Here is a 15,672-nt window from a genome sequence, read left to right as displayed (position 1 = left end):
TTGTGGACCTCCACAACTCTGGTTCATCCTTGGGAGAAATTTCCAAAAGCCTGAAGGTACCACGTTCATCTGTACAAACAATAGTACGCAAGTATAAACAACATGGGACCACGCAGCCATCATACCGCTCAGGAAGGAGACGCATTCTGTCTCCTAGAGATGAATGTAGTTTGGTGCAAAAAGTGCAAATCAATCCCAGAACAACAGCAAAGGACCTTGTGAAGATGCTGGAGGAAACAGGTAGACAAGTATCTATATCCACAGTAAAACGAGTCCTATATCGACATAACCTGAAAGGCTGCTCAGCAAGGAAGAAGCCACTACTTCAAAACCACCATAAAAAAGCCAGACTACAGTTTGCAAGTGCACATGGGGACAAAGATATTACTTTTTGGAGAAATGTCCTCTGGTCTCATAAAACAAATTTTAACTGTTTGGCCATAATGACCATCGTTATGTTAGAAGGAAAAAGGGTGAGGCTTGCAAGCTGAAGAACACCATCCCAACCGTGAAGCATGGGGGTGGCAGCATCATGTTGTGGGGGTGTTTTGCTGCAGGAGGGACTGGTGCACTTCACAAAATAGATGGCATCACGAGGAAGGAAACTTATGTGGATATATTGAAGCAACATCTCAAGACATCAGCCAGGAAGTTAAAGCTTGGTCACAAATCGGTCTTCCAAATGGACAGTGACCCCAAACATACCTCCAAAATTGTGGCAAAATGGCTTAAGGACAACAAAGTCAAGGTAATGGAGTGCCCATCACAATGCCCTGACCTCAGTCTGATAGAAAATTCGTGGGCAGAACTGAAAAAGCATGTGCGAGCAAGGAGGCCTACAAACCTGACTCAGGTATAGGACAAAATTCCAACAACTTTTTGTGAGAAGCTCGTGGAAGGCTACCCAAAATGTTTGACCCAAGTTTAACGATTTAAAGGCAATGCTACCAAATACTAACAAAGTGTATGTAAACTTCTGACCCACTGGGAATGTGATGAAAGAAATAAAAGCTGAAATAAATCATTCTCTCTACTATTATTCTGACATTTCACATTCTTTTTTTTTTTTTTTTTTTTTTTGGGGGGGGGATTTTTCCCCTTTTTCTCCCAATTTGGAATGCCCAATTCCCGATGCGCTCTAAGTCCTCGTGGTCGCATAGTGATTTGCCTCAGTCCGGGTGGCGGAGGACGAATCCCAGTTGCCTCCGCGTCTGAGACATTCAACCCGCGCATCTTATCACGTGGCTTGTTGAGCGCGTTGCCACGGAGACATAGCACGTGTGGAGGCTTCACGCCATCCACCGCGGCAACCACGCTCAATTCACCATGCGCCACACCGAGAACAAACCACATTATAGCGACCACGAGGAGGTTACCCCATGTGACTCTACTCTCCCTAGCAACCGGGCCAATTTGGTTGCTTAGGAGACCTGGCTGGAGTCACACAGCACTCCCTGGGATTTGAACTAGCAAACTAGCGAACTCCAGGGGTGATAGTGACATTTCACATTCTTAAAATACAGTAGTGATCCTAAATTACCTAAGACAGGGAATGTTTTCTATGATTAAATGTCAGGAATTGTGAAAAACTGAGTTTAAATGTATTTGGCTAAAGTGTATGTAAACTTCTGTCTTCAACTGTGAGTAAATTTGTGTGTCTTTATCTTTTTGTGGCTTTTGTGTTTGTCTGAAATCTAAATTTTAAGTTTTCAATCAATTCTATGGGTTTTTAAGCAAAACCCTGTTACTCTTTGTGGAGCTAATGATCCAGTACTCCCCAAAACTATCACATCACTGTTTCATTAAGTAGATCTCATTAAAACAGTAAAAGAAAAACAGAAAAAATTGTCAATACTGAGCTTACGGTCATGGCTACACTTTCTGTACTTTTTAAGTCTTCAGATGTGCAATCAATTAATGCGTTATATTTTTAAAGAATATTTAAAGTGCACACATTCTGTATTCTAAAAGTTCTACACTGGTTGAACATCCTGTGACCTTCATGTTACCACAGTGACTCATATTCTTCAGCACACTAGAGTTTGTTTTACTTTGTGTGTTGTTCTTTCACTCAGATGTGAGATCAGCCTGCACATCTTGAAACCAAATGCAATTTAAATTTCAAACTGATGTTAGAAATCCATTAGCAACAATGCTCATGTGACTCCTCTACTCATAGGAATATGGGTTACTCTGCCCTCGTTGCCACAGGTAATGGCATCTAAACAAGATTACTGTGGTTAACTGTGGAAAAAATGCAGCACAACAATATTTAAAAGCACAACTAGTACACAGACATTGTCTTTTGTCTTGCCAAAGAGTGACCTCCACTCTGCCTCTAGATTTGGAGTAACATACAGTATCAGACCAAAATTAGACAACTTAAGGCATCGTTCAGCCAAAAATGAAAATTCTGTCATCATTTACAGAACACAAAAGGAGATGTTAGCTAGAATGTTAGCCTCGGTCTCCATTCACTATTTTTGTTTGTATCTGCAACATCTCCTTTTGTGATTTTTGTGCTTTGAAACAAGAATCAGACTTGGCAGAAATTAAACATTTCAAAGGAAAGAAGGGAGAAATGGTTTTGGATTTGTGCAAACAAAGAGTGGTTGCCATGTCGACAGGCATCTATAAATAGTGTCCAGTGTTTGTTTTGTGAATGCGGTCTCCCCCCAGGAGCGTCCGAGACCCTGAGAGTGATTCTGATTAAATAGCCATTCCTCATCATAGCGATCAGCCCTGGGATGTACTATTAAACTGGACTGAGAGGTTGGGGGGGAAAAAAACCAAAATATTATAGCTAAATCATGGGTTGCAAAACAAACCTCATTGTGTAAATACACAAAATTCACATGCATATGCAGTTTTACTCACTTGCATATGATGAAATGTATGCTTGCTAATGGCAGAGGGTATTGTTTGCATGCAAGCAATACAGATTTGTTTGAAAGAGAAACATACAAAAATAGCAGATAATCTAATGTGGGTGTGAATCAAAAAATTCAGAGCCACAGAAGAGAGCTAAAATTGTGTGTAGCATTCTGTAGCTGTTCTAACTGTACAGGAGGGAGGGGTCTAAAGAGGAAGTTGGTGTTTCTAAGAAATTTAAGTTGTTGTTGTTCAGATTTTAGATTTGTGTTTTTAGTATGAGAAATGGAAATCCCAACCCTAAGATTTCTTTCTGGTTCATACATTGCAAAAAATGATTTTCAAGACAAGTATTTTTCTCTTGTTTTACTGTAAAATTTACTGTAAAATATGAGCCCGTTCTACCAGGGGTGTAGCGGCCTCCTGGGCCCTGGCCAGGGGTGCCTCTCTAACAGACATTTGCAGAGCAGTAGGCTGGGCAACACCCAACACCCTTGCAAGGTTCTACAACCTCCGGGTGGAACCGGTTTCATCCCAGGTAGTGGCATGCAATACAAGCGGATAAGCCCGGGATAGCCGGCCGGGTGTATCGCTTGCACGTAGCACCTTCCACCTCCTTTTGAGCTGAAGACGTGCGCCATTAATTCCCAGTAGTGTTCACAAGTTTTGTTCCCTGGTTGACTTCCTCTGAGCCCTGTGGCAGTCGAGTTTTCGGAGAGACTCACTGCCGGCCCAGTACACGTGCTAACTAAGAGCCCTGTTCTGGGGTAGGCGGTTCCCTGTAAGGCTAACCCCATGCGATATATATCTTCCGCTAATTCGTTTCCCTGTTGGCAAACTGCGTCTTCCTTGGGCAGAGCCCCTCTGCCCCAGTCTCCATGTTTGTAGTAACTCCTCCCCCATTGGGTAGGATCTACCTTGAAGGCTCTTCTTGGAGCGACACCTCCCGACTAGACCTGGCGGCACAGTCGGATAATCCCCCTTCTTTTTTAGGGAGTGGAAAAAGAGAAGGGGAAAAGAGGCCACGACTGGGTTAAGCCTGTCACTATCTCTTGAGTAGTTGACTTGTCCCCAAAGGGCCGTTCGACACTCATAACTATGTAGGGGGAGGTTACGTGTCGACCTGGTGTGCTGGCTATGAGGCACACAGTAGTCTGCCCGCCGCACACCGCCAGTTCACGTAACACAGTTCAGCCAATTGTGGCATTTCGTATAGGGACCCCTAGTGTCACAACATTGACACAACGTCGAGTGAGTGACAGATAGGGAACGTCATGGTTACTTGTGTAACCTCCATTCCCTGATGGAGGGAATGAGATGTTGTGTCCCTCCTGCCACAACGCTGAACAACCCGCTGAAATGGCCAGACCTTATATCGGCTCCTCAGCATAAAATCTGAATGAGTGGTTGCATACCAGCTCCTTTTATACCCGTATGTCCGGGGGAGTGGCATGCAAATACCACTCGCCAATTTTCATTGGCCTTTTATCAAAGACCAGAGGTGTCTCGGGCTCCCAAGAGTGACCCCTAGTGTCACTACATCGACACAGCGTCTCGTTCCCTCCATCAGGGAACGGAGGTTACACAAGTAACCATAACGTTTTTTCTTGCTTTTGGTTAGATTTCTCTCAAAACGAGACTTAAAATCTTATGCCAGTTTGCTTATCAAGTAAATAAATCATGTTTTAGATATTTTTACTGGAAAAGACAAAAATACTTGTCTTGGAAAAAAAAAAAAAAAAAAAAAATATATATATATATATATATATATATATATATATATATATATATATATATATATATATATTTTTTTTTTTTTTTTTTTTTTTGCAGTGTATGGCTGATGAAACAATTAAAAGTACAGTCTCAGTCTACAGTCCTCTTGTTACCTTGTTACATATTCAAGAGGAATGATGGTTGCATTATGAGTATTTCAGAACACAGAGCTCTACAGTATATCTACTATTTAGTACTTAGCTTAAAGTTGAATTGAACTGATTATGCTTAATAAGCCAACGAGTATGGTCATGTTAACATTTAAACGGCTTTGCTTTATTGGGATAAAGTCATAAAACGATTTAAGCAAAAAACAATTAGCACATGTACATTTTTGCCCATTACCCCAATTTTGAGTGGCATGTAAACACCTTTACCGTCGTTCTTACCAGCTTGTCCAATGTGTGCAAGTGTTGTGCACATGCCTGTTTATGTTTTGATGGCAAAAGCAGAAAATAATCAGATGATTTCAATCTAGCGTAAAGGCTAGGAGTCGTTCAGACCAAACAAAAACCTAAAAAATATCGAAAAAAGGCTAGATGCAGCATCAATAATAGAGAAGAATGCAGGTGACTGGAGATGTGTATTTAACAGTGATGTGGCACAGTGGTCAAAGATGTCCATCTACCTAATGCTTACGTAGGAAAACAATTGAAAAACAGCACAGACTGATGCAAAAACATTTTTTTAGAGTATGTTCAAATGGCCCCCTACACTTTTAGGTGAAATCAGTCTACAAATGGCTTAGTTTTAGTTAACTTATTTTTTATTTAGAAAATGTTTATGCTAATTGGTTAATACAGCATTTCAGCCTTGCTGCTATACACAATATAGTGACAGCTATTATATCACTGCCTATCACACATAGAGAATACGTTAAGTGCCAGGCACTACAGGTGCATCTCAATAAATTAGAATGTCGTGGAAAAGTTCATTTATTTCAGTAATTCAACTCAAATTGTGAAACTCGTGTATTAAATAAATTCAATGCACACAGACTGAAGTAGTTTAAGTCTTTGGTTCTTTTAATTGTGATGATTTTGGCTCACATTTAACAAAAACCCACCAATTCACCATCTCAACAAATTAGAATACATCATAAGACCAATAAAAAAATTTATTTTAGTGAATTGTTGGCCTTCTGGAAAGTATGTTCATTTACTGTATATGTACTCAATACTTGGTAGGGGCTCCTTTTGCTTTAATTACTGCCTCAATTCGGCGTGGCATGGAGGTGATCAGTTTGTGGCACTGCTGTGGTGGTATGGAAGCCCAGGTATCTTTGAGAGTGGCCTTCAGCTCATCTGCATTTTTTGGTCTCTTGTTTCTCATTTTCCTCTTGACAATACCCCATAGATTCTCTATGGGGTTCAGGTCTGGTGAGTTTGCTGGCCAGTCAAGCACACCAACACCATGGTAATTTAACCAACTTTTGGTGCTTTTGGCAGTGTGGGCAGGTGCCAAATCCTGCTGGAAAATTAAATCAGCATCTTTAAAAAGCTAGTCAGCAGAAGGAAGCATGAAGTGCTCCAAAATTTCTTGGTAAACGGGTGCAGTGACTTTGGTCTTCAAAAAACACAATGGACCAACACCAGCAGATGACATTGCACCCCAAATCATCACAGACTGTGGAAACGTAACACTGGACTTCAAGCAACTTGGGCTATGAGCTTCTCCACCCTTCCTCCAGACTCTAGGACCTTGGTTTCAAAACGAAATACAAAACTTGCTCTCATCTGAAGAGAGGACTTTGGACCGCTGGGCAACAGTCCAGTTCTTCTCCTTAGCCCAGGTAAGACGCCTCTGACGTTGTCTGTGGTTCAGGAGTGGCTTAACAAGAGGAATACGACAACTGTAGCCAAATTCCTTGACACGTCTGTGTGTGGTGGCTCTTGATGCCTTGACCCCAACCTCAGTCCATTCCTTGTGAAGTTCACCCAAATTCTTGAATCGATTTTGCTTGACAATCCTCATAAGGCTGCGGTTCTCTCGGTTGGTTGTGCATCTTTTTCTTCCACACTTTTTCCTTCCACTCAACTTTCTGTTAACATGCTTGGATACAGCACTCTGTGAACAGCCAGCTTCTTTGGCAATGAATGTTTGTGGCTTACCCTCCTTGTGAAGGGTGTCAATGATTGTCTTCTGGACAACTGGTCCTTAAAATGGATGGATGGTTTCTCCAATTTTTTAAGCTCCAAAAATCACAGACAGTCCGCATAAATGTCATTGATATGACTTCAGCGGTTAAATGAATGTCTTTTAAAGTGATACGATCGCTTTTGGTGTGAAAAAGATCAATATTTAAGTACTTTTTAACTTTAAATCATCGCTTCCAGTAAGCTTCACGAGAGGGTGGAGATCACGCCATCTCTTGTGTGACGTATTACTGCTGCCATGATACCGACGTAATCTCATGTTCTCTACTTGGTTGAGACATCCAGGATAAGCACACAAACGCATCATTGTGAGTAGAGAAACAGATAAATACAGATCTTTTTTTTGGGGGGGGGATTTTTTTCCCCTTTTTCTCCCAATTTGGAATGCCCAATTCCCAATGCGCTCTAAGTCCTTGTGGTTGCATAGTGATTCACCTCAGTCTGGGTGGCGGAGGACGAATCCCAGTTGCCTCCATGTCTGAGACAGTCAACCCACGCATCTTATCACATGGCTTGTTGAGCGCGTTGCCACGGAGACATAGCGCGTGTGGAGGCTTCACGCCATCCACCGCGGCAACCACGCTCAATTCACCATGCGCCCCACCGAGAACAAACCACATTATAGCGACCATGAGGAGGTTACCCCATGTGACTCTACCCTCCCTAGCAACCGGGCCAATTTGGTTGCTTAGGAGACCTGGCTGGAGTCACTCAGCATGCCCTGGGATTCGAACTAGCGAACTCCAGGGGTGGTAGCCAGCGTATTTTACCACTGAGCTACCCAGGCCCCTTGATAAATACAGATCTTAACCAAAACCAACCAAGCTCCTGATCAGCGTTTCTTCTACACAGCTGTAAACAGCGCTGCTCTTCCGGCTGTGTCACACACGCTTACCACTACAGAATGGAAGCATGATTTAGAGTTTAAAAAAGTACTTAAATATTTATATTTTTCACACCAAAAGCGAGTCATATGGATGATGTTTATGTTGACTGTCTGCTGATTTTTGGAACTTTAAAAATCAGATCACAATCCACTTCACATATTTTAAGGACCTACTGAGCTAAGATATTTTTCTTATTTTCTTCAAATATGTTCTGGTGAAGAAAGAAAGACATACACACCTGGGATATCATTAGGTTGAGTATATAATGAGATAATTTTAATTTTTGGGTGAACTATCACTTTAAGCTAATAGTTTCGCTATTTATAGTGAAGCTACTGCCCAACCCTCACCATGCTAAAGACTATTGTGAATATAGTACTGACAATAGTACTGAAAGAGTGACAGTCCCTTCATTTAGCTGTGACTATATTTACAATATAGCACAGCCTCTTTACCTTATTGCTAAAGTGTAAACTCCTTTGTCTTTGAATGTGGCAGGGAATGGTGAGGGTAATTGGAGCCAGAGAGACGCAGACGTGGACAGAAGGAGCAGGAATCACGAACCATCCCCTCAGACAGCAGCTGGAGAGATTGAACCAAACCCCTCACAGTGTTTTCAACAGGACCCTTCTGTTCAATTAAGAACATTCTACCTGGTCGACCTCCACCTGTGTTTTCCTGTTGGGTAAGACAGCATAGTTTACTTTCTTTTGAGTGGATTTGTCTCTTATCAATTTAATTTGGTTCTTTTAATGTGATACATTCTCTAAATGCCCAGAATTTTTTATATTGTATTACTTAGAGATTGCTGTTTCATAGCTCAGGAGACTTCAGATCTCATTGTAAATTTGTAAGTTTCAGCATTGTCTCTGATATTTCTCTTAAAATTCGTGGATAAATTAAAAATAGACATAAAAAAAATTAATATATGGCTGCAATATAAAATTAATGTGCATAGTATAGCTCAGATAATTTGGTCTTGGAAGAATTTGATGATACATTTTTGAGTTCATATTGAAATCTCTGACATGTTTTGATTACAGACTTTGGTATTTTGTTAAATCTGAGCAAAGTTTGAGACAACTCTAGAGCTCTTCTGAAACTCTAGAGCAGACACTTGTGAGGTTACTGGGGTCTTTATCTTGTACTTTGTAGGAGAAAAATCTAAGAAACAGGGGACTTCAGCAAACGATTCCATATCTTCTCTCCATGTAATATCATTGCTGTGTAGGAGAAAAAATGTAAAATTTAAATAGTAGTGATTTTTCTTTCTGATGGGCTGTGTTTTGCTTGTGGCAACAGCAAATATGAGGATCTGTACTTATACAGATAAATGGGTTTGGTGCTCACCAGCCATTGTTTCATGTTTCTCAGTAGCGGTTGTGTGTAAAGATGGGCCAGCATCATCACACAACTGTGTGAAAATGTATCAAGTGTCTATTTTCCTCCCCTCTTACTCGATACTTTGATCACTTTTTATATCTCCCTTTCGCTGACTTATTACAGTCTGAACGCTGGACTTCCTCTTTTTCAAAGTGCTACCAAAGTTCACACTCCTTTGGTGTTTAGCCCTATGCCCACTTCTCCATGTTGCTCTCTCGTATTTTGTCTGGAATGCTCTCCATTTTATTGTCTTCTAAATATTTTCCACAGACCATTCTTTAATGTTCATCTGTGATGAACTCCTTTTTTAGTTTTTCTTTCCCATATTTCCCATATTTTGTTCTGCTTGCTGCCTGTCAGTGAATGAGTCATGATTAGGCCTGCATGGAATCTGTGCCTGCAGAATTCTGCTAAAAGCTTCAAAGATTTCAAGAGAATTCTGGAGAAGTTTTACACATCCAACACCCTATGGCTGTTCATTTATTAAATATTTGGGTAAATAAGATAACACTGTAAGACACTAACAAAAGTGTTTTACTTGACTTTTTCAGCTTTAAATCCATTCCGTGTGGGCCTTGTCGTGGGATACCTTTTCCTCAATGAACGTTTAAAATCCATTATATATATAAAAATATCCTTCTTCTTTTCCTCTAAAAGCATTAATTTTGCTTTTCATCTTCTCATCAAGCTCCAGTTCAGAACGAATAGGAGTTTCCAGCCTGTCAGAGTGTGTTAGCTGACATACAGACTGCAGACTGAATGTGAATCTGAAATGTCTTTGGGATTGGCTGTGTGTGTATGCGTGTAGTGTGTCAATAGGGACAGGATCTGATGGTGGTAGAGCTGTAGTCAGGCCCAGCGGTGTGTGGATAAACCCGTCACGAGTGTCTGTTCAACTTTGAGTTCTGACAGAGATCTCTCTCTGCCTTGCATGCCATTTCACACTCCCTCATTTTCTCCTTCAGTCCCCCTCGTTCGTTTAAATGGAAATCCACTCAGAGTATCTTTCCCCTTCATTCGGTCTCGCTCTCTCTCTCCCACACTTACACCCTCCTCCTTCATGTCTTATCTCTCATCCTCTTATATTAATCTTCAGCAGTCTTGATTGCTAGAAAAACAGCACCTTCTTCCAGAATGTTTTGCTCAAAATGTCTTTGATTTCAGTTTTACAGAGAGAAAGACATTTCATTTGATTTTGCTCTGTATTTTACACAATACATTTATACTAGGGCTGTCGATTTAACGTGTTAATTGAGTGCGATTAATTAAATTAAAAACAATATGTTAAAAAAATAACACAATTAATCATGTCCCCAGACCGTAATAAGGAATATTCCTTCTGAGCAATTCAAGCTTGAAGTACCACCTGTTTTCTCCAGGGGGCAGTAAGTGAAACTTCAGCTGTTTTGGCATCACGCTATACAGAGAACAAACCACACTCACCGACAGCAGACAGCACAAGATGAGAACACGATCTTGCATTCAAAGACAGCTTGATGGAACGCAAAAGTTTTTCTACGTTTCAAACTATGTTTAAGTTGACACAGCGACCAAAAAACAGTATGTTTATGACGCGACGCAACTGAGACTCTCCAAAAGCATCTGTCCCATGTGTAAACGCGTCCTTAGACAAGCCCTCATAATAAATCTATCTCGGACTGATTGACGAATTCAATTGCAAAATGTGATTAATTCGATTAATTAATCAGCATACCATGTAATTAATTGGATTACAAATTTTTAATTGAATTGATAAGCTTCAATTTGCACATTGAATGGCATGTTTTTTTTTTGTTTGTCTAAAATTAAGGAATGAAAATGTGGCTTTTTTTTTTTTTAAATCCAGTTTACAGATTAATTGATAGATTAATGACATTTATAGAATTAATCGAGTTGGGAGTTACTGTAGTTCAGTTGATGGAGCATAATGCTAGCAACATGAGGGTTAAGGATTAAATTCCGAGGGATCAATCATACTAATAAGATGTGTACATTGAAGGCACTGTAAGTTGGTCTCATAGAGTTGTGTTAGTACAGTATACCTACATTTTTGCAAAAAGATTTTTATGTGGCTCGTAGTACTTATCGCAGCAGTTTCCTGTTGAAATGAACACTAGAGGCGCTACAACAACAATGTCTTTCATACAAAATCACAAGTTAAACAGCAGATTATCAATTCAGAATCACTTACTTTTTGCCCTGTTCCTCACATAATGCTATCTTATGACAACCAACTACATTTACAAGCTTGTCTGAGTGAGATCAAATTGCAACTGATAGAGCGTTGCACTTGCATAAATGAATTGGGGTATGAGTCTTGGACAGCATACCAGGTGACATGTAAGCCGAAAGTGTCACAGAAGCACCATAGACTGATAAAGTTGCTTTAACAATTGTGTTTTTCACATTTCGTTTTATGACACTATGTCTCCACACACAATAATGTCTCCACAGTCACAAATTTTCATGAGATCAGGCTGAAAATAAATGAATGATTGTATCTAAATTCCTCCAATCGTCCATCCTCATGTTTTTTTATTACCTATATTCTCTTTATTCTCTCTCTCTCACTTTCATTCTCATTCTTGTTCTCTCTCTCCTGATCTATAATTACTAAACAATGAGTTAATTACCTGAGTCAGAGCTCATGAATTTATTCATACACTCTCTGGCACTCTGGTAATTACCAAAAGTTTGTAGAGTGCCGAGCTGAAAGGTTCTGTCCCCTCAAAGGGACTGTTCACATCTTCATAACAACACTGAGTGCCTCCATATTCATTCACTGTCTCTTTATGGGGAAACCCAGTGCTCTTAAGAAGTGGGGACTTATCAGTTCAGTTTTGATGCTCAATTTTGTTAATATATATATAATATATAGATAAATGTTTTACTCATTTACTCTCAAGAGCTTTTTGGAATGAGTGACGAAATCAATCTTTGCATCACTATTGTTTACAGCAGAGATGTGTTTGGAAAATGATGTGAAAACTTGGACATTATTCAGTTGTGTGACTGCCTGCACGCTCAAGGTAGAATTCCATCGATTGGCTTATTTCCATTTAGTCCATCCTGAAGGGTGTCTTTGTGCCTATGCAACAAGATCCATGTCAGTCCTCTCCACAGCTCTCAGCACAAATTGCATAACAATGCAACCAGTCTATAGAGATACTCTGTACAAAAAACATTACATAATGATCTTTGATATCTACAGCTTATTGGGAGCTAATTTCTGCTCTGTGGCTGAATTGCATTGACTGAGGGGTGACTGCGGAAAGAATAGCTTTATAATGGTCCAAGAGTTAGCCGTTGAGGTTTAAGGTTTTTAAACAAATTTTCACACATTGTCGCGCTCTGGACTGTTACCTGGGCAGCTGCGAATTACAAGCTCTCTGGCAGCTTAACACTGCCATGTGCTCGCTCTGTTTATCCATGATCCGTGCAGTGAGATCTGCAGGTCATAGCAGTTTGTTGAATCATTTCAGCAGGGACCTCTTGTTTGGACATTTTTTTTTTCTTGCACTCATTCTGTTTCAACTGTCTGGTAGATCACAGTCCTGCTGATCCATACAATCACTCTGGACTATACTGTTGACTTGGGCTCCGTTGGTGTTTTTAGTAAGTATATTGTGTTTGTTGCTATATTGTTTGGTTTGCTTGTTTTGTTTACCTGTAATTTTATGTTTGAGCATTGTGTGAAAGCGCTATTTAAACTAAGCATGTTATTATTATTGGTATTACTAGTGATAGTAACTCGGTCAGTTGCACAACACAGGTTGTCATGGCTGTCAAACAAATACGGGGAGACCTGCTAAATGTAAAATTAAACAGCTTTTATTGGGTTACTTACATGACTGGAGTCTTTATCTAATCTGAGTGTACATAATTTTTCTATTTCTAAAAAATACTTTTGTGTAAAACTTTTTTAAATGGCAAAAACGTAATGCACCTTCAAACCCACTCAGAAAGTTGCAACTTCACATTCATCCATTTTATAGTACCCCCTCTACAGCTACAGTATACACATTCAGACAGTTGTCTTTGGTGGTTGCCTCCCACCATTTTTTGTGTGTCCTGTCACTAGCATTGTATTTTTAAAATTGCTTTTCAAACCCAAAAACAGCCCATTTTTAAAAAACGAGACCTTTGCATTCTGTTCCATTCCAGGCTGATCTCACTGTGAATTCGGCTACAGTAGGTCAAAAGTTTTTCAGCTGAAATCGGTCTTATTGAAATTCGAACCACTGCCCCAGTGGCTGAAACTGAATGAATGGTCATGTGTGAGCTCCACTTTCCGGGTAAAATATCCACAGTGGCGAAAAAAGCATGTGGTAAAGCGAGTTGTTTTTTGTTGCAATGCAAATTTTATTAACCATACGCCCTAACCCAAACCCTAACTCTAAACCTAACTGTCAGTGGAGTGAAAATGTAATCCTATAGGGAAAATGCAACCTCCGGATTGCGCACATTATTGATTATTTGAACGAATTACTTCCTTGTTTCCATGGGACCATACAGTTTTAGGAAAACTATTTGCTTTAATAGTTTTTTATTTATTTGCATGTTTATTAGGGGCTACTAGTTACAAATAAAAAAGGGAAATGAAAAATGCACACAGCAGTCGCACTTGGGTCTCAGGAGGTTAATGCAAGGGACAGTCCTTATGTAAATGCCCCATTAGAAACACATCCAAATGGATTACTTGACTAGTTGTTTAGGCCACAAGCTGACTAGTTGATTTTGGAAACATTTAGTTTTGCTTATCCATCTGTCTTTCTCTCTCTGTAGTTTATAAAATTGTGCTGTTGAGATGTGGATGAAATGGGATTTGAAACCGGTATTGTGGGTAAGAGGAGGCCAGTGTCACGTGAACGGACATTAACCTCTTTTTTTGTTTCTGCTGTTTTTTTTAAATGTGTGTCGCATAGTATCACTGCTTATACAGTTTGCAGAAACACGCTGGATGCACTGAAGCACTGTAATTTCCTACGTGGCCTTCCTGATAAAGATAAAAAGGAAAGGTCAGCAGTGGGCAGGATGTCTCACAGACAATGTGTAATGTGTTCAGAGGGGCTGCTGTTTACATGGGAGTTATTATCTTAACAGGTTTTTCTTTCTTGCCCTTTGTTCTCCCAGATAGTGAAACAAAACAATTTAAGCATCCTGATCTGTCATGCCTTGTAAATCCACCTATAAGGAATAGTGTGTTACAGTTACATCTTGAAATCAATGGCTACTATATCTGGATTATAATGAGATTTACAGTGTATTATGTCTCCTGTCCAGTTTTTCCTTACTAGTGTTGTATTTAATTTTATTTACATATCCTCTATAAAAAGCGAACTACAAGTCAAGTTAATTAATTGGCCCAAAGAAATAGTTGCTTGATCTGTTACAACAATCTGACATTTAGTCAGTGTCTCATTGCCACTTGGACCATATTGTCAACCACTAGTCTACAAGAAGTTTATTTGGGAAAATGAACTGTACTGTAATTATTATTTTTCTGTAATTATTTAATTGTTTCATCTGGGTCAGTGACATTGGCCACTACACAGCAAGAAAGAAGAGAACAGAGCAAGTCTTTCACCAAGGCAGGGAGTTATGATTCATTTCTCATGTGAGATTTTGAGGAAGAATTAAAGGGAAGCCTTTGGCAAGGACACATCAGGTCTTTCTGCACTTTGAAGCTGTAAGAGAAAGGCATGTGACAGATAAGGTACAAGGAGGGGGAGGTGATGTGTTTATCATAGGCAGTGTGTGTGAGTGTGCATGTGAATGTTTCTCACAGGTCGGACAGCTTCCATAATGTGTGTCAAGATGCTGAAAGTCACTCTGATTGACAGATTCTCGTCTGATGGATCCACAGAAGGAGAATGTCTCTATTCAGTGTCACTCGCTTCTTTGTCTAGCCTTAGCCTCTTTTTTCTCTCTCACTCTCCATCTATTTTTCTTTTCTGTTTCTATGTTCCAAAACCTTAAGGCATCTTGCTGATGTGAAGACTGTAAACTGACTATACAGTAGACTGCAGAAAAGTTGCCTCCAAAAGGTAGGCAACATAATTATTCTGCCTTGAATGCAGTTTGCACAGAAGAAGAAGCGGACAACACACAGGTATCAATTTGGGTCGAATTTAATGGAAAACTATGTGGCACAGGAGAATTTTGAGCAGCCTCTGAAGTCCTTGCTGGACGCTGCCGTCAGAATCCAAGCACATTGATAAAAAAACTTATTTGTATGTTGAATTTATTTGTACATTTACATTTACATTTATTCATTTGTCAGACACTTTTATCCAAAGCGACTTACAAAAGAGGAAAACATAAGCGAATCATCTTAGGAGACAGTGGTTTGAAAAGTGCTGTATTACAAAGTACCACTTGCATCAGAATAGTATTCAAAACAGAATAAAGTGCAACAGAATTATTATTTTTTTTTTAATGACTGGTTAAGTGTTCATGGAAAAGATGTGTTTTTAGTCCTTTTTTGAAGACAGAGAGTGAGTCAGCTTCACGGATGGAGTTGGGAAGGTCGTTCCACCAATGTGTTACGATGAAGCTGAAAGTCCGGGAAAGTGTTTTGGTGCCTCTTTGTGTTGGTA

At 39.8% G+C, this 15,672-nt stretch overlaps 1 protein-coding gene across 1 annotated transcript in view; it reads left to right on the top strand.

Annotated features, from left to right (window-relative positions):
* The window catches only part of LOC127421121 (ataxin-1-like), a 115,660-nt gene that overhangs the window by 28,349 nt on the left and 71,639 nt on the right, over window positions 1–15,672 (top strand). Inside the window, exon 2 of the mRNA XM_051663895.1 lies at window positions 8,189–8,375. The gene's annotated coding sequence lies outside the window, so the exon portion shown is untranslated. The remainder of the gene's footprint in view (window positions 1–8,188; window positions 8,376–15,672) is intronic.

The sequence above is a fragment of the Myxocyprinus asiaticus genome, chromosome 30 (assembly GCF_019703515.2).
Source record: "Myxocyprinus asiaticus isolate MX2 ecotype Aquarium Trade chromosome 30, UBuf_Myxa_2, whole genome shotgun sequence".
NCBI lineage: Eukaryota > Metazoa > Chordata > Actinopteri > Cypriniformes > Catostomidae > Myxocyprinus > Myxocyprinus asiaticus.
Note: the sequence above shows the minus strand (reverse complement) of the source record. Positions and strands in the feature narration are given on the sequence as shown.